The sequence below is a fragment of the Phaenicophaeus curvirostris genome, chromosome 4 (assembly GCF_032191515.1).
Source record: "Phaenicophaeus curvirostris isolate KB17595 chromosome 4, BPBGC_Pcur_1.0, whole genome shotgun sequence".
Taxonomy (NCBI): domain Eukaryota; kingdom Metazoa; phylum Chordata; class Aves; order Cuculiformes; family Cuculidae; genus Phaenicophaeus; species Phaenicophaeus curvirostris.
Window position 1 is genome coordinate 9001150 of NC_091395.1, and position 27153 is coordinate 9028302.

A 27153-nucleotide genomic window follows, 5' to 3' on the forward strand; every position below is an offset into this window, starting at 1 on the left:
GATATCAAGAAGGTAAAGAGCTTAGTGGGATTAGATGTCTGTATGGGTAATGAGAACATGTAGATTTATGTTAGATGGGATAAAATTAATTAGGGCTAAAACCTCTCATACTTCCAGGCATAAACCAGGCAGGAATGATGTGGACTAGAAAGAAACATCTGTAAAGATGATTTTGGTGGACGGAATTCTAAAGTCTAGCCTTACTAGGTCCTTGATTAACGTAAAATTTATATGTCAGGGAGAGTAGATAGATGCTCTAAAGATCGCTTCTAATGTCAGGCTTACTGGGGCCATCAGAAGTGGTAATGATGATGATTTGAAGTTGATAACTTGCCTTGTTATTCAATTTTATACTTTTCTGGTTGATCTAAATACTCTTTAATTTATCTAAAAGCAATTAATGTTGTTTACAGACTTAATTTCAAGAGAAACAAAAGAAAACAAAAAAACAAACCCCCAAAACCCCAGGAACAGGAGAGAGGCTGGAGAAAGAAAGGTTATTTTGGATCCACGTTGCATTCTTTGTCTGTTTTTTAAGGTTGAAGACATAAAATAAATATATGCTTTTGATATATTTAATAATATTCAGGCTGTGCTAATAACATTGGACATCCAGTGTCATTTAGTCACTTTCCCTTAAACAGTTTGGACAATTATAAGAATCCTAATCAGTTTACTCATAATTCATTCTCCTTCTATCTATGCCATTAAACTTAATGCTTTTGCTTTTTTCATCTGAGAATGCCTCAATATTTTTTACGAAAATTTTGTTTTATTCTTTCAGGCTGTGCACGTGTAAGTCATTCACCTCCTGTGAGTAACACTCTTGCTCTTGACTGCAATTTATTATGGTTCCTAGCGTATTCTTAAAAAGGCAATACGCTGCTGGCTTGCAAAGTAGTGCAGTGGATACTGGATTGTGTGGTTGTAATCCATTGTCTGTAATAACAACAGAATTTTGTCATTTCCATTAGAGAAAAAAGTATGTGTTTTTCAAAAGAATAAGGATAAGTGTTTTTTAATAAATTGAGTACTTTAAAATATTCTTAGTTAGAGCTTAGAAACAGTAATTTTTTTCCTCCTCTCTATTTGTCCTTTTCATTCTATTAAAAATGTCTTCTTTCATTAGTGAGGGTTCATACCAGAACTACAGAACTAGGTTTTTTGTTGAAAACTGTTGTTTTAAAGCCAATTTCCCCAAAGATTCAAGCCCCCCAATAGAATATTTGTGGAATATAAATTATATTTTGCAAAAAACCCAATGGAAACTCCACCACAGTACTTAGAATATCCTTACAGAAAAAGCTCTTTTTCAGAGACTAGTTATAGTTATTTTTCTCTATTTATAATCATCCTCTTACAGAGGAACAACAATATTAACCACATAAATGACGTGTAATACATTTAATCTTTTAAATTTTGTCTAGGATAAGTAGGGATGTCACTGTGATGCAATCTGACAAGCTAGGGAAGTTACATCCTACTGATGTAAGGGAGACAACATGTATATTCTTAGATGTTTGTATTGGTGTGGGTATGTGTGTTTGTGTATGTGTATATTACAGATAATCATGTCCATTGCAGACTATTTTTCTTTGTAGTAGGTATAAAGAGCACCTGTTCAAACCTTGAACAAGAGAGATTTGTGGTTTGTACCACAACATTTAAGTGTGGTAGTTACCAATGTTTCCCTCTGTAAACCTGCCATACTTCGTGTGGTACAAAGTAACTAGAAGTTCTGCCTTCAGAAAGCACTATTTGTGATGGTCACATATCACCATCATGAAATCATCATTTCTGACTGCTGCTTTGGGAAAAGGTTGTAAAGTTTCTCTTTAAAGAAAAACAATCCAGAAATGCATGCCCTCAGCTGCTAGGGATGCCATGGTCCTGTTATAGATTCCTGTGTTTTTGAATTCTTGACCTTGGCAAGCTTATTACCAAAACCTTTTTGGGTTTTTTTTCCGTTTTTTTTTTCCATTTTTCTTCTACATTTGTGATTGAGTTTTGTTATAAGCATTGAAGCTGTTTGGGTGCATTTGTTTAGTTGAGATGCGGAAGAAGGAGATGTAATTTTAAAAAATTTTACTTAATCAAAATCTCTCTTATTTGTCTTTTCCAAATTTCCTATTTTTGGCAATGAAGTTATCGCTGTAAAAAGCCCTATTTTATCTACCAATTTCCTTGAAATCAGTGATGTTATTTTTTCAACTTGAACAAATTGGAGTCTGGTAAAGGATAGATGTATAACTATTCTTTCTACTTAGAGTAGAAGCCTTCATGAATTTTATTAAGCTAAAATCATTTTGGAAATAGAAAAATAGGTTTATTGTAGAATACATGCATGAAACTAAAAATTATCCGGTCATCTCTTTCATATGCTTACTTTATAAATTTGTACGCACAAATAATTTTATTAAGTGGGTTAGTCTCTTTAATTATGTACATCCCATGCATGTAATGGATTACATGAGATTACAGAAACGCCAGTCTTCTCAGAAGACAATTTTTAGGTATCCTGATTTCTTTTAGTGAAGTGCTAAATAGGCAGAAAAACCAGTCCATTCCCTCCAGGGTCTGCTTCAATGAAGAGCCTACCAAACATGAGATAGGGACTAATGTGGGGACAACTCTAAACTTAAGCCTAGCGGTACCCTGTGAAGAGTTGTTCCTTCCCAACAAAACTGAGCCAAAGCAGAAGACATCATAAAGGTTGGTCTATGTTTAAATTAATTAGAAATCAGTTTCAGATTTTTTTTTTCTTTAAATAACTTGACTGGATTTCCCGCGTCTCAGAGGAAGTCATTGTGCTTTTAAGATGACTTCCTGTTTGATTACTAACTTCAAAAATTATTTAAGTCTTTCATGTAAATGAATTTCTCTTCATAATTATATGAAGTTATTGGGATAGGTTTTAGATTACATTGCAAGATATTTTTCCTGATGGTGAACTCATTTTGTAGCATTTTGTTTGATTATTCCACTTGAAGTTATTTTTCACTTGACTATGCCTTCTGTGTCACTTGAAAGATTAAGTAAACAACAATTTCCATAAACAAAAGTCAGAAATATTCAAACTCCTTAGCAATACTTTTTTTAGTAAAAACACCATACCGAAATTTCCATTTTCAGTTTATAATACAAATCCATACACACTCTCCCATGGAGAAAGCCATTTACAGGCAACAGAAGCAAACATAGTTTGATGGAATTCTGGTCCTCTTCATTTTTCTGTGCCACTTATATTAGCCAAACCATTAACACCTGCTGAACCTTCTCCCCATCAGTCATCAATCATGAGCAATCAGTCAGGTACTGGATAATTAAGGGAGAGGGGGGAAACACTTCTCAAGCCTAAAAACATGTCTTTATGATGGCTTCATGCATAAACTCAAATAACAGGGGAAAGGTTTAATAACTACTTCAGTGTCAATATGCTGGTACAATAAACCCATCAAAGTGGAACCCAGTAGTATGTTTAACACACAGACCTTCCGCGTGGTTGTTATGTCCTATACGTGAATTGCAACCCAGGGATTGGAGCATAGACAAACAACTGCATTTGGTTAAAATCTTGAAGCAGAGCAAGTAAAAAAGATGCTAGAAGTCTTCTTTGAAGCCTACTGTTGTGATGTCCTTCTGTGGTCCTAGTACCATACTCTTAAATGAAGGATCCTTCACTGAATCATGTTTCATATTGCTAGAGCATTTTTCTGGATCATAGAATCATAGAATAACCAGGTTGGAAGAGACCCACCTGATCATCGAGTCCAACCATGGATAGGTGGTTTTATGTCTGACTAGTTTGATAATTTGCAAAAATGGAGGAAATGAAGTTAGGATGTACTTTAGAGGCAAAAAGCTACTGGAAATCTACTGTAAGGGTAGTTCCTTACTGCACTCAAAGTAAATATCCCAGTTATTCAAAATCATGTCTGTATTTGATGTTCTGTAGTATTACTGAGGGCAAATATAAGAAAACTTATGTGCATTGCTGGTACATTTGGTGTGAAAAGGACTACAGAATCCTGACTGTTTCCCAAAAGAATGATAGTATCCAGGGACGTTTTCTTGAATGCTGATCTTAATGCTTCTTTCTCATTTTATTAACTGTGGTGTTTTATTGATTCATACTATGTCAAGGGCATTGTACTAAATGCAAAATAAGCTTCTTAAATGTGAGGAGACCTCTTTCTTGGCACTTTGCTCCTCATTTTTCTCATTCAGAAGTTTATGTGATCATTTTCCTTTTATCTTGGCTTGTTTATCGGACTTCAGTGTAGGACTCTCACAATTCTTATTTTCCAGCAATTTTTTGTATTTTCCTTCCTCCTGTAAATCTTGAAAATGCTAAGGACTATTAATAAGGAGAGTAATACTTCATCAGGTGCAGAGTTGGTATTCAGGCATTTATTTGGCTATTCATTCACTGAATAGGCCCAATGAGGCTGAATTATGTGCTTCCCAGAGTCCAGAGAGTGCAGTGAACAGCAGAGAATAACTAGGACTAACCAAGTCTACAGAGTAAGGGATTCCAAACTGTAGAGGGACAATGTCTAAAACCACTTTTTTTCAGCATCACATACATACGTCTCGGCATTTGAAAGACAGGCATGGAGTAAATGGGGTCTGTTTTGTAGTCAGGATTCCCAAGTGTATGGAATTCAGTGAATGGGTGAAGTATGACACTGACGTACCTTGGTTTTAGGTCTCAGTTGTCTTATATCGTACCTATGTTGGATCCCCTGCACTTCTATAATATATATAACTATAAAACTGTTTATAGGTGTATGTGAAAAGTAATAGTTTTAAATATCAGAGGTACATAATGAAAATATCTCTCATGTGACATGAACCAATACAAACTTGGTTTTAAGATCTATTTTAATCTTTTATTTTGAGTTTCAAAGCAGATGCAGCACACAGATCTTTCTCAATTGTGCTATCCCACTACTTTCTCCTCCTGCCTCTTTCCTCCCCTTTAGCATACATATTGCAGATTAAAACAGCAGAGTGAAGCCTGGAAAATATACTGATCCATTACCCATGCATATTTTAAGAATCTGCCTAATTTCCTGCAGTTATGACTTAATTAGGTGATTATTCCACCCTTTGTCATTTAACAGGATTTCTTAGTTCTTCCTATTGTGACCAGTGACTATCCTTTCCTTTACTATGTAAACATGAAAAAATCAATGAAGTTCTCAGTGAAAATGGGCCACATGAGAGCTTTTCACTGTTGGTCATGCTGGGGGTGAAAATGAGTTATTGTTCTTTGGATGGGCGTAGTATTCTAGGGATGCAGACTATCCCCCCCATCTGGTTTCAGAAGGTGAAGACCCTTTTCACACATTAGCCTTCTGATATTCTTTGTTGCATCCCAGCCTAAATCATGCCAATCTTCTTTTCCAGAGATATTATCCTTCTTTCATTTTATTAGTTTAATTTTGATTTCCAAATATATTCTGAATTCGGAAGTCTGGTATGCCAAATATCTGCTACTGTTGAGCTTCCCTACTCATGCAAGTTTTTATAGGACTCAGAATTATTAAATCTATAAGTCATAACTAGTTGGAGAAGAGAATTCCTGTTGATTTCCCAATTCTTCAGCCCCTCCAACCTCTCCCTGTAAGAAAAAATTGTGTTAAAAAAGTGAAACTGTCAGGAATTAGAGCTCAGCTAAGGCATAAGTAAGAAATGGAAGGTCTATACGTTATTGTAAGAAGAACACACAGCAACTTGTGTTTGATTTGCTTCCAGAACAACTTATTTTGTAGAAAGACAATATGCGATGACAAAATTAGTGGTACACATTAGTTTCCATGACACAGCTTATTTTTCAATTTCGTAGACTCTGTAATAACTTCTTGGAGAGATGACATCCTATTGTGAAACCTCTGACTTCTAATGCAATGTTTAATGCCAAAATTTCCAAGCAATATCATAATTAACCTCCCAGTTCTAGTATAAATAATCATAAACTAACTGTTGAAAATATTTTCAGAGGACTTGAAAGAAATCTGTCAGTATTAATTGTAAATTCTTCATTATTAAAAAAAACCAGAGTTTTAGAGGACATTTAATTGCAGATTGTTTTTTGGTACTTTTTCAGATAACAGTTAATATCCATGAATGGCCAAAGGTGCCAGAACAACTTGTGTGATTTCAAATGGGTAACTTTAATTAGGAATGAACTCTTAAAGGTCAGTATCTTTTATTCCAGGGTCTAGCTGTGAGGAACACACACAGGGCAATGATTTCTTTCCAAATATCAAGGGGGAAAAAGCAAGGGATCGCATCTTGCGTGCCTGATTCAGAAGAGTAGTTCCGTTGACTTCTGCAGAAGTGTTTGCAGGAGTCAGGCAGGCAGGGTTTTCTTCCTGCTTCTCTCAGTTTTCCACTCATTGTCTTCTCTGCTTTACCCCACACAACTGCTCTGTTCACATGTACAAAATAAAATTGGGCACTGCTGTGGTTAACCTAAGTGTTGAATTAAACCTGCTGAAGTAAATGACCAGTTTGAATGACCAAACTTTTATGTGCACCAGTGATTCTTTTATTTCATGACTTCACATTTAAAAAGGATTTTGTAAGGAAGGATGTAGTTAGAAGAAAGTTGTCTTTTGGATAGCAGATCTGTCTTGTTGCAGTTGGCAGGTAGTTTTGAGAGAGATGTTTCCAATTGTAGCCTACCTGGGAGATGAAGGGCTTTTTGTTCCTGCTTTTCTACCAAATCCAGTAATACATCAGTTGTGAAGGGTACAACTTAAAGGATCTTGCCTTATTGTAATGGTTTCATAAAAACCAAACTAACCCCAGATCATCATTTTACACATCACTCCTCATAACTCCTTCCAAACCTTCAGGAAATTGTGCAGTTTCTCCTACAAAAAGAAAGGTTTGAATGCATATGCTTTTCACTTGGTACAATCTCAGAAACAGGAAGCAGTTCAAAACATGATAAATTCTCAGCTGTTTTCTATCTACCAATGCACAAAGCCTATTACTTGCCCTCCCCAGCTTTTCTCCCATTTTCAGTTCCCTCCACAGATCTGGATTCTGCACATTGGCTTCTGATTTGATCTGATTTTACTCATCCTTTCAGTCAGTGAATCAATCAAGGACCGTTCTCATTTGGGAATGCTAATGTTCAGCTTTCCATGGCGGTGACTTGAGACACTGTGACAATTCTATTTAGCTTATGGTAAATATTTCAGCAAGAAAAAAAATGCCTTGCCTTGCAGCTTAATAAACTGTCACAGCATATGCAGCTGTGTAAAATGGATTTGAAATCCTCTTTACTTCACCTTAAATATTTTCACTTCTGGCTTTACATTGTTCCCTGGTTGTTTAAAGCTTCTTTGGATTTTCAACACTTCTGTTAAATATTAGGAAATCTTAGTCACAAAACTGAACAATGCAGTATAAATGGCTTCATTTTCTTTTTGAAGCTATCCTAGGTCTTGAAGTGACCAGTGGGACCTTTTAAATCCTTCCTAATTACTTGTTCCCTTAAGTGAGGCTATATAAAGCTCTTGGGCAAGTCTGCTGAAGAGAGTCACGGGGCATTTTCAGAAGGGGAACTACTAAAATGTTAATTATCTGAACATCAGCATTTTCACTTGGGGTCATTTTTCAGTTTTAACTTCCCACTGCAAAGTACAATTTGAGCAATGACTATTATGGGGTTAAATGGCAAGCTGAGTCTCATTAGACATTTATTAATGAAAGAATACAAAGAATACCATTTTTGATGCGCATATCTCAGCATTGTTTACAATGAACTAAGTTGTATATTTAAATGGTTCTAACATGCATTAGAAATTGCAGTGCTCTTTTTATGCTTTTCTAAGAAACAGTCCATGAGGTGCTGAAGAAGGCCAAGAGTGGTAAATTGAACGTGGTAGATATAGCAGTAACATTGCAGTAGTAAGGAAAGAGTACGTAGAAGTAAGATTAAGTAAAAAGAGAGTGTAGGGCTATTAAAAATATAAAATATTATTTGATTGTGAAAAGTTTTAGTGTTGTGAGAAGATACGGTGAGGGGAAAACCAGAGATTTTGAGTGCATTTCCAAATGAGATGAGAATAGTCTGAGGAATTCTTTTATGACTACCAGTATCTATGAAACCAGGGATATAAGAAAAAATGAAACTGACTTTTAAAGCACTGAATGAAAGCTGTAGGAAGTTGAGTCCTTTTGACTTATTTTTATTTTGTCCAGCATTGTTCTGGTGAAATTTGAAGATGATGAAGACATTGGGGTAGTTCTAGGAAATTTACAAGTGCTTCCAACTAAAAAAATGACATCAAAAGGAGGCTGTGGAAAGCTCTTTGAAAATTCAACAGCTAGAGAACTGCTGGAGAAAAGAAGAGAATGCTTTTGTAGCACACATGGGGACAAGCGATACTGAAGACAATTTTGTATTTAAATCAGAGAGTAGAGAAAGCCATAAAAGGAGATCAGATTTGGCAAGGCATATGTGATAAAAAGGAAAATTGTCTTTTTTTTTTGTGTGCATCATTTTGAGTGGATTTCCATGATGTTAAAATGGAGGTGGTCAGGGTTGACTAGAGAAAACTGAAATACATTAGATACAAGGCCAAGGCCCTAATTTCATCTATTTGGACACACAAGAAAGCCTTCTCGTTAGAAAATGTGTTTAGGAAGATGGAGTGAGATTAAAATATCTCAGTGACTTGAGGATGAGGAAAAGATCCACGTTAAAGGTTTTTCTAGGTTTGAATTACAGATGAGATGACAATGGTGTTTATAAAGACTGAAAAGTGAGTTAGGGCAGCAAGGTGGAAATTAAATGCATTGATTTGTTCATGCTGACTCTAAAGTGATACCTATCAACCCACAAAGAAGTATCAGAATAAAGTTCACAGTGGGAAACCGGTATAAAAGCAAGAATTTGTGCAAATTATGTAAATGAAAATTCTTTTTTTCTTTAAATATTTGTTGATTGATGTTACCTTAAAGTGACCAAAATTACCATCTACGGAGTAAATGATGCAAGGGAGGCTACAGGCAGGTGCTGGCATACCCATGGGTTTTTTTGTATCAGACATTCCAGTCTTGGAGAGGCAATGGTCTTTCCTTCCAACAAGCATATTTGAGTGAGAGTGTTACTAAAACTTCTTTGATACTATGCTTTCTTTTTTAGCTTCTGTCAAATATTCAGTTGAGATAAGCAGCTGTCTCAAACATGTCCAAACACAGTGATAGATAGGAAAATACTGTATAAATAACAAATAATTCTGAAAGTTTTCTGTAGAAAATACTGAAAGGTAGCTGAGGGTTCCTTGAAACAACTTCTTTTTTTTTTTCCTGGATACCTGCAGATTAATTTAGATCTGCCAGTAACATATTTTGCTTTGTTTCCTGGAAATTAAATTTTACCAAGAAGTCTCATAGGATATATTGGAATGTCAGTGTGGGACCAAATTACTTGTGAACTTGAGGCAAATATGTACATTATATTGATAACTTCATCAATAGGATTATGTCAGTTTATTTTTTGTAGGAGTCAAGATTAAAAATCATAAATCCACAAGAAACCTCTTGACCTTTTTTTCAGAGTATACTGTTATTTTGATAAATTCACTTAAGTAGGAATTTTCCCAGTGTAAGAACAGGAACTCATCTGTTGAATTGTCAGGGATGATGCTACGTGCTGTCACTGTCTTCAGGTATATGTCATTGCTTGTGATGTTATATAGACAGTCAGAAAAAAAAAGTTACAGCCTTCATCTTGCATTGAATAAGTCAAAATTGAAAATTCTGAACTGACATTTCTAGGCTTGCAGTGTATCTCTCATATTTTTGATTTCTTGTGTATGTATGCATACATATGTATATAAAGGTTAGATTTCAAGCATTTTGGGAGAAATGCTATGACAGAGTCAGATGTGCAAATTTCTGAATAAATTTTTTTTAAAAAGAATATTGAGGAGCAGATGTATAATGGTATCTAACTACTCAATAGGAGCCTCTGTAATGGTGCTGCATTTCTGTGAGCTAATATGCCTGTGAGCCTTATGTACCAGCACAAAATCACCATTTCCACATTTTCTAAGGACAAGATATAGCCTAAAGTCCTTAACCTTAAAGTTGTAATTGGATTTTTGCTTATTTTCAAAGCAGAGCAAGGTGAATTTTTCTTTCTATAAAATGCCTGCATTTGAGAAGCAATAAATGCAAACGAAACAAACTGTAAGGGTTCAAACATCCTGAAAGGAAGCAGCAGAGTAAGCTCCTTGTCAGCAAAATGAGACAGTGGTGGTAGAAAAAAAATGAGAATTGCACAATCACATCCTATCCAGCCAAACAGTTCACATTTGCTTCAGATAAATTGTACATGACATCAACCTATATCCAGAGTTCCAGTGATATGAATATGAATTTACTCAGTGCTTGTAAACATCTTGGTGCAACATTAGTGCCATGCAACTGCAAAACACTTTAAAGATATACTTGATGACAGCCTAATGTACGTTAGACCTGAATATGTTACACCCTAAAGCAGAACTATAGTAAGTGATTTGTCTGTAATTGGACATCTGTTATTGAATGTAAAACACTAATAACTTTTGAATACTGGCTCTGCATCTCTTCTCTAGGTGTTTCATGAGGAAAAAGAAAAGGTCAATCCCATATGAATATGTTTTAGATTTTCTGAGTCCACTGGACCACAAGACCTGATTGTGTACTCTGCAATTAGTGGTATCCCTTTCCAACATGTGTTATAATTAATATTTCTGTTACTCTAAGTGGCTTTAGTTTTCTGTAGATTACATTGATGGTATTTATTTTTCAGGCAGCCCAGGAACATTGTGATCCTGTTAATAGTGAGTATGTACATTAATGATATCACGTACCATGAACTTATTTTCATTTTGGATTTTCTACTGACTTAAAATCTGTCATTTAAAAAAATCAAAGAGCATGCTAAAAGCTCCATATTAAAAAACATGTAAATTTTATTTTTGTTCAGGTTATAGTTAAAGGCTGGAATATTTTATTAAAATAGTTGATATTTTATATGAGAGTCTAAAGGATATTTTACTTCAAAAATGCATCAAATACTTGTGACCTTGATCAGGATTTAATCAAATTTCTGCTCATTGTTTGCTCTGCTGGCTTTCTTTTGGCCCATCTTTAAGCTAGGGCAAAGGTGGCCTTTATCATTTATGGTAAGCAAATAGTCCATTTCAGTTTTAGTTTTTAATGTTCTGTGGTGTTGCAAGATTTTGGTTGTAGAACTGCAGATGCCCATTTACTTTAAATTAAACAAAAGTCAGTCCATTGATAATAAATAAAGAAATAAAACTAAATATACATTAGTTAATATGTATTTATATATTATGTATTATTATTTATATATTATATATCATTTATGTTAATATATATGATAGCTAACTAATTAAATGTCTACTTTTACATTTGACTTGAGGAAAGTTAGCAGAACAGGCACATAATTGAGTGGAACTGTTTTCATACTTCAATTCTGAAAATGGTTGCTGGTTTATGTTTCTGTGCTTTATTAAAACCCCTTTGATTCCAGGCAAGTGTCCAAAGTATATTAAAATAATATAAGATAATGTGCACTAATAATAACAATAACAATAGACCATGAAATGTGTTGCAGTTAGGCAGTTGTGTTTGGTAAAGCTTTATGGTGGTTCAATGGGAGAGTAGGAAAGTTCATGGAAAACAAGACCTTTCAGTATTACAATCTCCATGGAACCCTGTGATTCAAGTAATCCATCTCAAATATTTAGAAGTTAGAGTACTCAAGGAAGTAGTATATGTGTTTTTCTTGATCTTTTTATATTCTTGTGTCCTTTTTGACTCTGCCATCGGACAATGTAAGTTCCTGGATCTGAAGGTCTTTGGGTAACTCTACAACCATTTGTGTATCTTAAATACTGATCATATTTTTAATACGATGTGATTTTATTAGTCTGACTGTAATGAAATGCACTTACGTGACAACACGGACAACAGTAACATATGAATAATTTGGAATTCCATTTATGTAATTACTCTTGGGGGCACTAAAGCTGTGATGCCTTCAGCCTTTAGCTTGATTTCACAGTTTGAGAACATGCAATTCAGTACAAGGTGAAAGACAGATGTTGTGCCAGTATGCTCACAAGTAGCTCTTAAAAATTAAAATGGAATGGAGAAAGGAGTACATTTTTTTATCAATGCAGGTAACAGTTTGCACATTTAACATAAAACAAAAAAAATGGCTTCTGTTCAGTTCCTGCTGGAATCCAGGAGAGTCTAGGTCTAACTACAATATCTGGAGGTAACCCAAACAATTTTTTCTTCCTCCCCCAGCATAACTGATACCTATTCTCTCTGTCAGAACCAATGATAAACTTAGTGTTAAGGTGAGGCAGCAAGAGAATCCAGATTGTTTTCCTCAAATGTGACCTAAGTTATGCTACTGTAACTGGAGAGCAGTTTTCAAATTCAGAGCTGCTTCTTACTTTGTTTCTTTGAAAAGTCAGCCTTTACTGTATCACTGGAAGCTCTGTGTTCAGATTTGCAAAGCTGGAAAATTGCAGGCTAATTCCTCTACCTTGGATCAGGCGGCTATACTTGCAATGGTAAATGACAGTGCCTTGTGCGCTTGGGAGATCCATAGAATATGCAAGAATATTTTATGAGTAAGGTGACACTCAGCATAAGGAGCTTTTGAATGCATGCAAAGCCAGACTCTTGAGTTATATGTTTATTATTGGGTTTTTTTATGTATGAAAAATGAGATTCTCCACCATACTCCTTGTTCTGGTAGACACACCTGCTTTCCATACACTTGCATGCAGTGAACCTTATTGGGCTACATGCTGGCTTTGATCATTTCATGCAATGCAAATTTAATTTAGGAAGCAAAAGCACTCAGATAATATGGCAGGACTTTATTCAATGTGTGGATCATGCCTAGAATACTGGAAAGTTGACCTCCCAGGTGCTGTGCTGTTGCCTGTATTCATCCTCAAGGCAGAAGGTGTGAAGAAAGAGAGCTATGACAGTATATTTTAGCTGTGCTTATTTGATGTACTGGTCTAGCCACTTCTAAATAATGTCAGGGTGTAGAATGGTACAGCAAGTCTTGTTTGATAACTTTCCACTTTGCCATCCATGTGCTGAGAGAAGCTCTGCAGAGCTGAGACCTCAAATATTTTTTCTTCCTTCTTAAAATTCTTTGTTTAGCACATTAAAGGTGGACAGAAAGGTTACAGGGGTCCCTCTTGCAGAATTTTTCAGCTGCATTGAAAGCATCACATAAAGAAATTGTCACAATATTTTTACTCTATTTTGCGTAGCCAGCAGATTCAGGCATGCAGCTGAGACTTTGCATGCTTTACCAAGATCAGCTTTTAAGCTTTCTAGAGTTCATCTGTTGTTACTTTTTTTATAATGTTTCACTCTTATACATAAAAAAAAGAAAAAAAAAATCGTTCATTGAATGTATGATTCTAACCTGTTCACTGATTGGAATTTAAATATAAAAGAAGTGTGGACAGTAGCAACACTTACTACCCATCCTGTCACTCATATAATCTTGTATCTCATAGTGTAGGTCAAAAAGAAAATGCTTTTGACTTAGATGGATTTTGTATCACCCTAATTTATAGCAGAAGGATCATTACTCAGTAAGGCATGACACAGCCCTGCAAATTGTTTCTTACAGCCTCACTTTTTTTTGGATCAAATATCTGGGTTCAATTTGCATAGAGGATACCTCATCAAAATTTATTGCACTGGAGACAAGCGAGTCAGACGTTATCATGACTATACCGGCTGCATGTCTCTGCCTACTGTTTTAGAGGGAGCATAAATTAATTTGCTATTATTAATCCTATCTTGAGAAACTAAACATGATTTCATTCCAGTAAAAATGTTACAAGCACTTTGTTGTGTCAGGTTTACTTAAAAATTTGTGGATGCATCATACGATTTTACATACAGCACACAATAGTCTGCTTGCCTTTACTCTGAGTTAGATTTGAATGTGTTGCTGTTGTGTTAGAAACAAGAGCTTAAAGAAAACTAATAAACAATTATATGTCATTAACCGTAGTCCTAGACACCTCAGCTCTGAGTTTTGTCTCATCTCTAGTTCTGCTTAGGCCAAATTCTGCCGTGGGCTCTTCTTTGCAGCATGTCTTATCCTCATCCTCTAGCTAAAGTTGTGTTGTATTCAACTTCCAGAACACCTCCCCTGAGGCTACATTCTTGCTTGCCTCCTTTTGTAGAATTTACCTTCCCTTTAAACTAAGAATATTCATTTTGCTATCATTTCTCCTGGCATGCCTATGCCCTCTTCAAAACTGCCCTCCACCATTCTTTATCTGTACAACTGAGGAATAAGTAACATTTCTTCTTTCTGTGCCTTCACCCAGTGCTCTCTTTGGTGCAACAAAACCAAAACCTATTGGTAATGCCTGCCTCTTAATACACATTCCACTAACAAAAAATGAAAATTCTGTTTTAACAATCCTCTTCCCAGGGAGTCTATTAATCCAATGGTAATCCCATTGGCAGAACAGCCAAAATAATACCCTGCACTTCAAACATTTTAATTCTTCAGGTAACCTAGAGCTTTATTTGTCTAAATTGTATTCTTTAGCTTTTAATTAAATGCTGATTAATGTAAGAATATGTCATACAATATAATTTGCTCAATGTCAAGCACTTCTGCAGCATGCAGTGCTTACAAGAGACCAAAAGGCTTCACAGATTGAAAGTCAGCACTCAAAGCTTGCAGACTTAGGAGTGTCTTTTCAGAGGGTCAGTGCCTACACTGTTTTTACATAACAGAATTTGTGTAAAATATTTTCCATCTTAATTCACACAGGCTAGTGAACTACTTCATTTTACTTTGAATGTGCACTGATGTTCTGCTAACAACCTGACATCTGATATTTCATTTCACTTTTCAACTGAAATGAATAAACATCCACTTAATATTCAAAAAAGCACTTTTACTTGACAAATATTTAAAGTTTCTTTAAGTAAATATTATTAAATTTCTTTTCCTTCTTTTATTGTAAGTTGTATGCTGTGTTATTCTCTTTCATTAGAATTGCTTTTTAGTGGTTCTCTTCCAAAATTACCTCAAAGCATTTTATTTAATAAACGTGGATTCACTTTTTATCTCTCTCTTTGCTTTGGAGAGCAACTGCTTTCACTGAAATTCAAGATATAGTTTTAATTGTGGATGAATTTGTTAGCTGTTTGAAAGGATCTCCCAAAACATTATGTATATTTCAACAAAGAGCGAGAGGTGATTTATATTTTTTTCGGAAGATTTTTCTTGCTGAATTTGGTTGTGAAATTGCGTAATAATTTAAGTAGGTGAATGCATGATTCAATTAGCTCAGCTTTTATCAAATCCCAATAACTATTTTAAATCAAATAAAAATTGTAGACATGTTTGGGGAGGTGATAATGGTATTTTGCTATAGCAACAAAGTCAGGTTTATAAATAGTATTAGTACCCTTTTGCTAGACCAGCTGATATAGTTGCAAATTTATACCATCCTTACTTACCCAAAGAAAAATTTCTGATCATGAATGCTGGATTGTTTTATCAACTATAGCATCTAGCCTAGTAAAATACATTTTACCCTACCTACAAACCTATTTTTGTCTCTATTGATACAGGACGTGGTTGTGTATCAGTGTTAAATATGTACTGATGTTTTATCTTTATATGCTAGTATATTAATTGGTTCTTGGTGTATATTTCCTTATACATACATTGATTGATAGATGCAGAGATAGGCTGTGGCATATTAAGAGCATTGCACATGCGGGTTTTTATTTAGGGGATTTTTGGTTTAATTTTTTTCTCCTCTGTAATATGCAAAGATTATTTTTCCCTTGTATACGTTCTTTATTTTTTGGTTGGTATTCTGATGTTAGACAGGTAGGTTGTCTACCAGTGATTTTAGGCATGGTGAGCATATTTTGTTCTTTTTCACATTTGGATTTATATATTCAGCTTTGATCCCCATTACATGATTATACATTTTCCGAAGGAATGTTTGAGATTTGTTTTGGTATGTTTCTGTTTTAGGATCCTTCAGTTTGCTTTTATAGGAAGATAGTGGCAGAAATTTAATTCGGTATTGAAAAGCTCGTGTGTTGAAATTCTGGCTACTTTAAGGTACAAGTTGCATTAATCATAAAAACAGAACATTGGATAGCAAAGCGTGGTGTAAATGTTTTACTGACATCTCTTTTGGATAGCTGTATCAAAGATTCTTATGCAGCAAAGCCATGAATGAGTTATGTAGGTCATCCCAGTGAGTGCCTCTGTAACAATATAGTCATGCTTTTCATGTATGCCACAAACATGAGAGAAAATAACCTTATTAACAATGGATTTAGGGTTGGTTTTGTTGCTGTTTTCTTCTCTAGGCACTTCTACAGACAAGTTTCCTTAGTAATACGAATCTATTTGTTCTAGTCTCAGAGGATGAAAGCGATTTTAATCAAGTGACTTCAAGACCCTTTGAACTATATTAACAAAACTTTTTGAAGAACAGTATAATGATCAATTAGATCTGGTATCTTGAAGCCACCTGTGCTTGGACATCTCAGTGGGCCATACTATGATTGGTCCTATGAAACCTGTACTGCTTTTTGGAATGGACTATCTCCTGCCTTACAAGTATGAGGCTTTGAGTGTACTGTTTTCCCAGGAACAAACATTATTCCACCTGACTATTATGCTTTCCATGCTGAAAGGTGAGAATATTCTGTGGCTTTCATTTCAGATTTATGAAAAAAAAATGAAGAAAGATAACACAGATTATAAAGTATGAGCTTCAGTGTAGACTTAACTGTGGACTGTATAAATCTAGGCTATCGCCCTGTCCCAACTACAATTCTGTGACAATTCCTTGGACTGAGCTCAGGGAGGTCCACAGAAGCTGCAGACAATTTTAGATAGCAGCCTGATTTTCCTTAATCTTGAAACCTTTCTCACGCTTGCTCTTTAGCAAAAAGCTGTTTCTTACATTTCAAGATGCAGTGACTAGAACCTAACTGATCATATCACATACACAGAGAAGTGTAATCCAGTATATTTTTCAGAGTAATGTTCTGGTTTTGAGAGAAGGAAGGTTGCCTTGTCTCTCAGAGATATTTTCAGGTGCTTGCCTTCTGAAACTGTTCATGTAACAGTCTGAGACTGATGCAGTTGTTTCCCTGTGCCACGTTTTGCATCCTCCTGTGAAGCACAGACTACCAATTAGTATTAAATATATGTTAATGGCCTAGCGAAATCAATGCTCTGCTGCTATTCAGCACCAGAGAATGAATAGTATATGGCAAAGGTTAATTTTCTTATGTGTATCCCAGCTGTGTATGTACTCAGGACTGATGTGCTATTGAGGTAGAGTTTTTGAAGCTGTAAAACTTAGACTATGGAGAAAAGCTTAAGCGAGTCACTGAATGTTGTACATGGAAGACTATAGGGGAACTCCTCCTTGGTGAACCTTATTTTGTAGGTGGAAAAATGGATAAAAATAATACCTAAAATCTTGATTAGTTACCCCATATGAGAAAACATTAACATTGGTGCTGAGTTATCTGACAGCAGGACCAGACTTTTGAATTGTTTCACGGAAATAATTTTTTTATTCGGTTAAAAAACTTGACAGGACAAGAGGGAATGGCCTCAAGCTGCACTAGGGGAGATTCAGGCTTGACATCAGGAAAAAATTTTTCACAGAAAGCGTCATTGGGCACTGGAACAGGCTGCCCAGGGAGGTGGTTGAGTCACCTTCCCTGGAGGTGTTTAAGGCACGGGTGGATGAGGTGCTGAGGGGCATGGTTTAGTGTTTGATGGGAATGGTTGGACTAGATGATCCGGTGGGTCCTTTCCAACCTAGTGATTCTATGGTTCTATGGACAAAACTGAATAACCATATTCTGATTTCTGAAGTGCTATGGTTGACCCTGTATTTTCTCTACTTCAGTGCAGGACAGAAAGCAAAAATCTCACTTGAGAATACCTATTCTGTTAGATTGTTCTTTTGTAAAAGGATGATTGCCCATCCTCTTGCTGTCTGCTACCTTATTGGTTTGCCCTTCCACTTTTTATTGGTATCGGAGGATAACATGTTATACCTTAAAACTGAAGTGTGAATAGGCTGGGGACCAGCTTTAAAAATTTGAGAATGAGAAGGTGGGTAAAAGATGTCAATTTTGCCTTGGCATATAAACCCTCTCCATCTACACAAACTATTGAAGTTGCTCACCAGACAGGATTTCCAAATCTCCAAGCTTTAATTTGCTGCTGCAAAAATTATATGCATTTAAATTATCTGAGAGGCATTTTAGGACTGAAAGGTTTTTTGTTACCTGCATGTTATAATTAAGACAAACCTCTATTATTCTATCAAAAAGTCACAATTTAAATTACTCTACGCACAGTGTAATGCTTTCCTGTGTTATTCCTAATGAAGGTTGGGTTTATGAGATAATATGCTATTATTGGATGGTTTCTAGATGCTTTGTATGCTTTATAGATTTGACAGCTCAAGAAGAAGCAATTAATTTACATAGAGAATGCATCACTCGAAGCAAACCGGAGTATGCCCACAGACATATATAGAAGTGTGTTGGTGGATTGATAATGTTTCAGTGATAATGTTTCTGAAATGTGCATATTCTTAAGCACTGATTACTAGGTTGAACAACAAGCATTTTATGCTTAGAAAGGGACTTGGTTTTATTTCTTAATACCTGTCCTGATTTCTGTGTATGATAGTCAGATTTGACACTAAACTGGGCAAGCAATGAAGAGGTGATACTGTAGTCAAAAAACACATGTGGCATTCCATGAACAGAGAGAGAGGCTGTAATGCTCCTTGCAGAGTGAACCATTTTGCTTGACAAGATGTACCATTTATTTCGTTGGGAGTACACTGAATCAAGACTAACTACATTCCTGCAGGATAAATATGCTCATGGGAACTTAGTGCTCCTGAGACTTGAAGGTGCGCCCTTGCTCATTTAAAGTTGAATTAGGCATTAGTTGTAAATTGCTCTGCATTCTTCAGCATAAACCTCTACTAGGAGTGCATGTGTACTTACTTTGTAAGGTCCTTCTTGGGCCTTTACAAGTAGCTCACTGAAGAACTTCAATTTAATCTTTTAACCTGAGCTCTTCAGGTGAAAGCAAATTAAAAATCTCTTATGTTTGATTTTAGTTAAAGTTTTGGGTTTCTTTTTTTTTTTTTCTTTTGGTACTTTTAAACATGTGTGGATTGTGGAAAGTTCAAGCAAGTAAAACTGTGGTGTGACACATAGAGTAGCTTCCTGCATTAGCCATTGGAACATCTGTCTTCACAGGAACAGGGAAAGGTCAGCTGAATCAATCGTACCTTTAAACATGGCTTTCAAATGTATATCCTCAGAAACACTGCTTAGTGACATTTTAGTAATAACCTGAGCTTTCACTTGACCGTACAGAAGTAAAAGCAAATATTTATGAAATGTTGGAAGCAGAACTTGTATCAGAATGAGAGGCAGACACAGACATTGCTTCTTGGCTTCTTCGTGTGCTGAACACTATTTTTCATTTGTTGTTCTGTTCTGATGCTGGTTTAGGAAGACGCTACTATACTCGGGTGTTTTTGGCTTATTGTATTCCCTGGAAGGGAAACTTGGACTTTTGCAGGAACAAGTGTAGAATCAGAACACACCCAAAGGCTTCCTAATGATTTGGTTTCATATAACCCACACTTTTCTCCCAAACTATCTAAATAATAGTTTTAAAAGTCTGCAATATACTGTTATATGAGATTTTGTTGTAGTTCCTGAGGGGATGAAGCAAGACTTCAGAGGAGTTAAATTTGTCAAGCAAAACCTGTGAAAAAAACTTCTGCTTTAATTGAAGAAAGGGGAAGAGCATATATAAGTATGTGTCCAAAGACAGAAATTTCAAAATACCTGTAAAAATAATAAGGATTCTATATTCTTTGTATGAAATTGGTTTTGGGAGCTATTTTTCTGTTTCTGACTGCTCTCAGCAATGTTTCCTTTAGGAGTGAAATTCGTCTTTAACAAAATCCAGGGTAGATCTTTCCACATAATTTGAGGCTTGTATAGTTCTACTGTGTGTCTTTGCTAACTTGTACAGCTTTTACTGTGACTTATCTTGGGCTCCAAGGCAACCTTCTGTAAACTGATCTTGCACGTACCAAGTCCAATAGTTGGACAGGCTAGGTCAAGGCTCAACAGTTCGAGGTCTGCCTTAGTATTTAAGAAGTCTCAAGGTTTCAGTGTGCCTTTGAAAGTGTTACTAAGGGATTAAGCTATATGTTAAAATGACCTATAGGAGAATATCTTCTCAATAGGTCTCTTTCTTGTTGGAAGCAGATGTCTTCTACTTAGTATTCTCACATTTCAGCTTTTCAGAAAACAAGTATCTGAGTTTTTAGTGTCAATTTCATTACTGTGCTACAGTAGACATGAGGCGAAGCGAACTGTTTCAGAATCAACTGTAGGAAGAGGAATGCCTAGTTTTAAGTTTTCATTATTTAGCTGGGTACATTAAAAAGAACACAAAAAACTCCTTGTACCTAAATGTATGTATTTTGCACCCCAGAAAAACACATTAAGAAAAATAATATATCAAGTTTTCAAATGTTGGAATGTGGAGAATATACATGGAAATTTTATTCAGCTCCTCAATGAATGTACATTTGCAAAGGTTTTAATTATCAGTCTATAAAGATTTTTTTTTTCCCCTGCACAGTATCTCTACCTTTTACATTGTGTGTGTGTATATGTATAGTTTATGTATATGTTTGAGCACAGATGTATAGTAGTCACCATAAGGTTTACTGTTTGATGTTTGGTTGTGATGGATCATATGATGCATTCCCCTAGGCCTTATTTAATTTGCTTTCCAAACCCCACAGAGTACAAAATTACTAGTTTCATTGTGTGCTTCTTTGCTATAAACTCTAGCTATAGTATTCTACAAACCTTAAGGAATTTATCTCCACAACAATCTTAGGGGTTTCCTTGTTGCACCTTTCTTATGCATTTTTAGTGTAGAACAAAATTTAAAGTAGAAAGTTTTCACTGATTTTGAGTGTCAAACTTGTTCAAGTTTTCCATCAGTCTTAGTATTCATATAGTAATTCCTGAACTCAGTTCCTGATTATTTGAACAGTCAACACATCAGTTTTATAAACCCTTGAGCTGTAAATCACTGGACTCTGGGGAACTTTTTCACCATATGCTTGCTTTATTCTTATACTGTAACTGAAACATCAGCTATTGGTCAATATCAGGGTCACTGGAGAGATGGTCTATTCAATTTGATATCACAACTCTTCCTTTCCAGTGGACAAAACTGCTGCAGGACCTGAGGGTCATTTTGACTGGGAGGCAAAGTGAAGGTAGGAGGAAAGGAAATACCCAATGTATGAGCAAGTCATGCAAGACAGTATTCAAATTTTAGTGTTTGTGCTTAAATGATCTGCCCTGTATTGTACAGTTTGTTTCCTACCATTTTGTAGTGCTATGCTTCTCAGTCTTAACCTTTAACACAATTATTTCATGTGAAATTTCCTACTTCTTTGAGTAAACAGTGAAGAAAGAAAAATTCTATCATGTGGAACCACACTGGTCTCCACATGGGACTTCAAATTATATAGCGCTGCTTGATCTAACTCAGCAGATTTATAAACTGTTATTTTTTTTCAGGAAGAATAGCTACTACAGATAGAGGCCATAGGATTTCAAACTGTACTACTCACTGACAGCAGAAAAATATTGAGATTCATACCCATATGTTGTGTAGACATGGTGGGCTTTTGTTTTGCACCTGAAAAAAGAGGGCATCTCAACTGAAAGAGCAGCATTATACAATATCAGTTTTGTACTAATTGTTTCTAGCAGGAGGGTAAGATTTTGTGGGGCTCAATACTTCATTATGAACTTTAATAATAAGAGGAAACGTTTTATTTGGATTTGTCTGGGAAGCAGCCCAATGTTATTCATTTTTTTCTGAAAGAAAATTTAAAATAATTTTGTCGTTATTTATGGGTTAAATAAAAACTGATGGAATGGTAAATAATAAGGTAAGTAACTGTCCCCGAGCAATGCAAAACTATATGTTGAGGAAAAAAGAATTCAGATCATTCATAGAGAATGTGGCATTGCATTCCAGAAAGCAAAGAACCCAATTAATACAATTTTAATAAGGGTGAAATTACATAGTTTGTGTGCCTTAAGTTGTCCAAGCTACATTTAGTGAAAAAAAGAAGTAACAAGGACCAGCTGTGGTGGTTGTCCTTGAAAACTCAACTCTAAGTCACATTATTTCCTTACAGGCTGAATCACCCACTTCATTACTGGTACAGTGACGTGGCAAACCACACACACCAAAAGAAAACCAAACAAAACTCCAAACCAACAAACAAAACCACCCTTTAATTAACACTCAAAGTCAAGCTATTGCTGACTTGTGGCTGCTATGTCTTAGGAGTATCTGGACTGTAAAAAAGATGATACTGGTGTAAATAAATGTGAGCAATATGTATGTGAAATTTGTGCTGGTTTGGGCTTAGAAGTACTGCATTTATAAGCTTAATTGGCATCACATTAGCTTCATTTCTTCTTTCTAGGACTATTTTCTGGAAGTTTCTGTGACCTATTCCAAGTTCTTCTGTGCTACCTTAAGAATTTGAGCAGAACCATAAAGAATGAAGCCAAAATCTTTCATCCCTTAGAGAACACACTTTGCTTTCTGGGCAGCTAAACTGAGTCTGTTAGAATTACCACTATTTCCAGTAATTGGATGATTACCTATTGCTAGTGTGGTGTCTGTGACCTACACCGACATTGAATTTTAGTACTGGACAATGATACACGTAGGAGTTACTCAAAACAAATCTAGCCCAGAAGAGCAGTTAACATGGCTGTTATACTAGAGGATATTTGGGTTGAGTGAATTTTTACAAGTACAGCAGTGGGACCACACAAATATTAGAATGGGTAAAGCCATGAAAGCTTGAAGATCACTAGAATATTATGATTGAAATGTGCGCAGTTGCTGGATTTCTAGGATTGCTTAACATGCCTCTAACGTAGCCTAGCACAGCACAGTCACAGAATCATGTGGGTTTGAGGGGACTTCCAGAAGTCAGCTAGTCCGCCTGCATTGCAGAGCAGGTGCAGATACAGCAGGTTGCATGTGTCCAAGTGCAATGAGATTTTAAATACCTGCAAGGATGGAGATTCCACAACTTCTCTGGGCAGTCGGTTCTTGTGTTTCATTCTGCATTAGTTTTTCATTAAGAAAACAATTATTTGAACATTCTGGAAGCCTACGTTTTTCTTAATGTTTTTTTTTTTTTGTGAAAAAATAGAAATTAAATAAAGCATAACAAAACTTTTAGTTATCTGAAGTCTAGAGTCATGAGGGGGATGAACTAAAATACAAATATTCCAAATTACCTACAGTCTGGTTACCAGAGATTACTTGCCCAAAAATTAAAGGGATCTGCATCATCGCTGGAAAGTTTGGCGGACTGCCGATCTTTAAAAGCTGAAAACTGTAGAACTGCAAAGATGTAAGCAGGCAAGAGGTCTGGTTGATGTTGTTATTGACCCTTTAATGACTTTTGGCAAGTTGCACTACCTGAATATCTTCCCTATATATGTATAATGATCTTAATCTTTTCTTCCTGAGTAACAGCATGTTTCCTTAGAAAAGTAAATATTTCTGATGATCTTATGTCTCTGTTTCTTATTAGAAGAAATTCTCTGCAGAAAAGCTTCAAAAAGCCAGAAGATGTGTACGGACATCAGAAAGGTAAACAAACTTTGGCAATAAGGCATATTCATAAGGCAATAAGGGGTTTATTCACAGGAGTTTCTATTTTATCATTACATTTGTATGTATAGGGCAACAAGAACATTCTGGTTTATGCTTCTTGAGGTATTCCTTGGTTTCATACCATTAAATAGATTCGTAATTTATGAGCATGTCTTCCCCATAGAAAAGTGAGTTTCATAGAATCATAGAATAACCAGGTTGGAAGAGACCCACCGGATCATCGAGTCCAACCATTCCTATCAAACACTAAACCATTCCCCTTAGCACCTCATCCACCCGTGCCTTAAACAAGATCTGTGGAAGATTAAATAAAATACTGTTTTTCTTCCTCATTTAAAGTCCAGTTGCAGTTAAATGCATATAGAAATTACTTTAATTCTTTTTCTGGAAACTGGACTGGATCTGTCTTGCCATAAGAGGACAATTCATAGGTGGTGTTTGTTACTTCATTTCAGCTACCTTGAATCAAGCAGGGCCTTAGCTAGACTTTAGGATTATTCATGTGACTATTCAATTCAAAAAATGTTTCTGCGCTGGGTGAGATGTTACTGTCTTTAGTGAGAGGCATCTAATCATCCATGTTTATTGATTGTGACAGATTATGACTTATTCTTTTCCTTTCAACAAGCAAATATACAAATCCTCAACAAAGCTAAACAGACTTCACGCAGGGGATTCAGCCTGAAGTACTCAAAAAAATTAAAATTACTAATTATTAGATTCAATCTCTGCATGAATAATGCCACTTTTCTTTGTCTTTAAACTTAAGCTGGCATATTTTTAGATGTTCTAATTAAATATTATGTATGATCTTCTAGTACAAAATGCGTAACACTTGTTTTACTTTCATGCATTTGTATTGTGCTTCCACTTAACAATGCTTTACCAGCAGGAAATAACGATAATAAACACTCAAGTCTACTTTAATCTTCGTCTTCCATATTCAATAGTTCTGGTTCTGATGTTGTCCTGCTGTTTATTTGCTTGCTCACATAGCCTAGGAAGATAAAAGATAGAATCAATACTTTAGAATCTCCTATCAGCTTTTGTGAAGCATTTATCAGTGGTTCTTGCTTTTTACTCATGTGCCCATGCTCTGTTTACCATCACCAGTCCTCCTTTTTGATACCAATTAGTGTATTTCTGCTTCAGAAATAGTGAGTTTTGTTTATCTTTCTGCAGGGTTCTCTCTCCTTGTTGTCTGACATTTAAAACATGAGATTTCTGGATTAAAAAGAGAACAACAACTGTTCTGCTACTTCTCTCATGTGTTACTGCCTCCTCCCAGCTGTGATCTATTGTTTCATGACTGACTGTTTTAAGAACCAGGCCAGGGCAGAAAGTCCAGTCTCGGAAATTTTTTTTCACTAAAAATAAAGTTGAAGAGAATAGAAATGCATCCATGCAAATCTAGTCACATGGTTTAAGCCGTTGGACTGTATATGTTATGTTATGTTGTGTGAACTCTTCTTCATCATTCAAGTAACTGACCTGCAGATGGTGTAATTCAGCTAAGCACAGGGCCATAATTAGAACACATAGCTCTTCTGACTTTTGATTCTAGGGCACTGGGTTTACCAGTTTTTAAAAATTATAAAGTGCTTAAGTGCTACACAAGATGCAGAAAGTATAATATAACAGTACTTCAGTAACTGCATGACACAAAAAAATAGAGTTCTCTGACACACTGGGGTAGAAGTTACTATAAAATGCAGAGGATACATTTCATCATGCACCCATATAACATAGCATTCTGTACCTTAATCAAATATTGGAAAACATTTCTTCCTGTGCTGGTGTTTAACTCTGTTTAGGGTGAACTTAAGTGAGCATTATCTTCTCTCTGTTTCAAGGTCCAAGCTCAATTCCATGCTTCATGCATTAATCAGAATTGTTGTTAAAAACCAGATTTATTTGGCTATTATTTTAAATATGCTTATTGAAGTGTACAAAATGCAAAACAGATTAATATGTATTGGAAAACATGAAGCTGAACGAGACTCATTTGGCATTATCAACACACATTCAAAGTGTCATGGAAATCCATTCCTGTATTTGCAGTATTGTTTTTGAAACTGAATTTTCATCCTGGCAGGTGAAACCAACGCAGAAGCAAGGAAGCAATAGCTCACAAAGTATGTAGCACAGCACTACTGGTACATTTTTAATAAGGTGAGGTAATTGTTTTTCTTTTTTTTTTTTTTAATGGTTTGAACTTACTACCATTCTGCAACGTATCACTGTTTCACGTCCTGCCACTTCTTAGAAATAGACCCAAACATCATTCACCACTGTGTCCAAACAAAGAGCCTGAATCCAATTTATTAGAACAGAATGAACATAGCCTTTAACTTCCCTACAGAGATACTATTGTTAATTAAATCAAAGTCCTTTCCATACGCAGTGCTAACAGTTCTAGCCCTGCATCCATTCTCCAAACAGTATACGACATTGATGGATAAAGTCAATTAAAGTGTGAGCATTAGAGAAGTAATGTGGAGAGCTGAAGTCATCTTTACCAATCCACCTTTAAAAATTGCAATAAATATTTCAAAATGAAATGTTCATAAATTCTCCCGAGTGTGGCTGTTAGTGAGATTGGATGGAAATTTAATTCAATTATTCTAAGAAAGTTTGCTTTTGGTTAGACAAAGGTGTTTATTTTCTCTCCAATTACGTTACAGTATCTTACGGACAGTTTAAACCCAGAATGTGACTAGTGCAAAAAGATTCCCACTTTTCCATAGATAATAATGAAATGGGATCCCCTCTATGATTTGACATTTTCTTGTAAGCCATGTTTTTCAGTGTAACAAATATTTTTATAACGCATGAACAGTATCTAAATGGTATACAGCAATTCCTGCTCAAGTGCTCTATCTCCTAGAGCAAAATACTAGGACTTAAAAAATACACAACTCTGGTAAGTTGAATTGCATCCCCCAAATGTTAAAACTGAGCTTGTAGATTGACCTGTTGAATGACACTGGAGAAATAGTTGATTTAGCAAAGAAAAAAAGAAAAACAAAAAGGGGAAAAAACCAACCTCTTGGTTAAATCCTCCTGTATTTACTAGTAAAGTGAGATGTCAGTATCCTTGTCCTGCCTGCCTGCACAGGAGGTACTAATTTTTAGTGTATCCTCTTCACTAATTTTCCTTCATAGAAAAGCTTAAAAACTGGTTTAACCCCCTAGGCAAGATTTTTCTCTGCATAGAGGAAACTGTTGAGTAAAAGACTTATCATGAAGGACCTTTGCAT

General features: G+C 35.6%; 1 long non-coding RNA gene across 1 annotated transcript in view; it reads left to right on the forward strand.

Moving 5' to 3' along the window:
• The window catches only part of LOC138719805 (uncharacterized), a 36786-nt gene extending 12942 nt beyond the window's left edge, over positions 1–23844 (forward strand). The window contains exons 2-3 of the long non-coding RNA XR_011337306.1: positions 10823–10853; positions 23814–23844. This is a non-coding gene — a long non-coding RNA (uncharacterized lncRNA). The remainder of the gene's footprint in view (positions 1–10822; positions 10854–23813) is intronic.
• The last annotated feature ends 3309 nt before the right edge of the window (positions 23845–27153 follow it).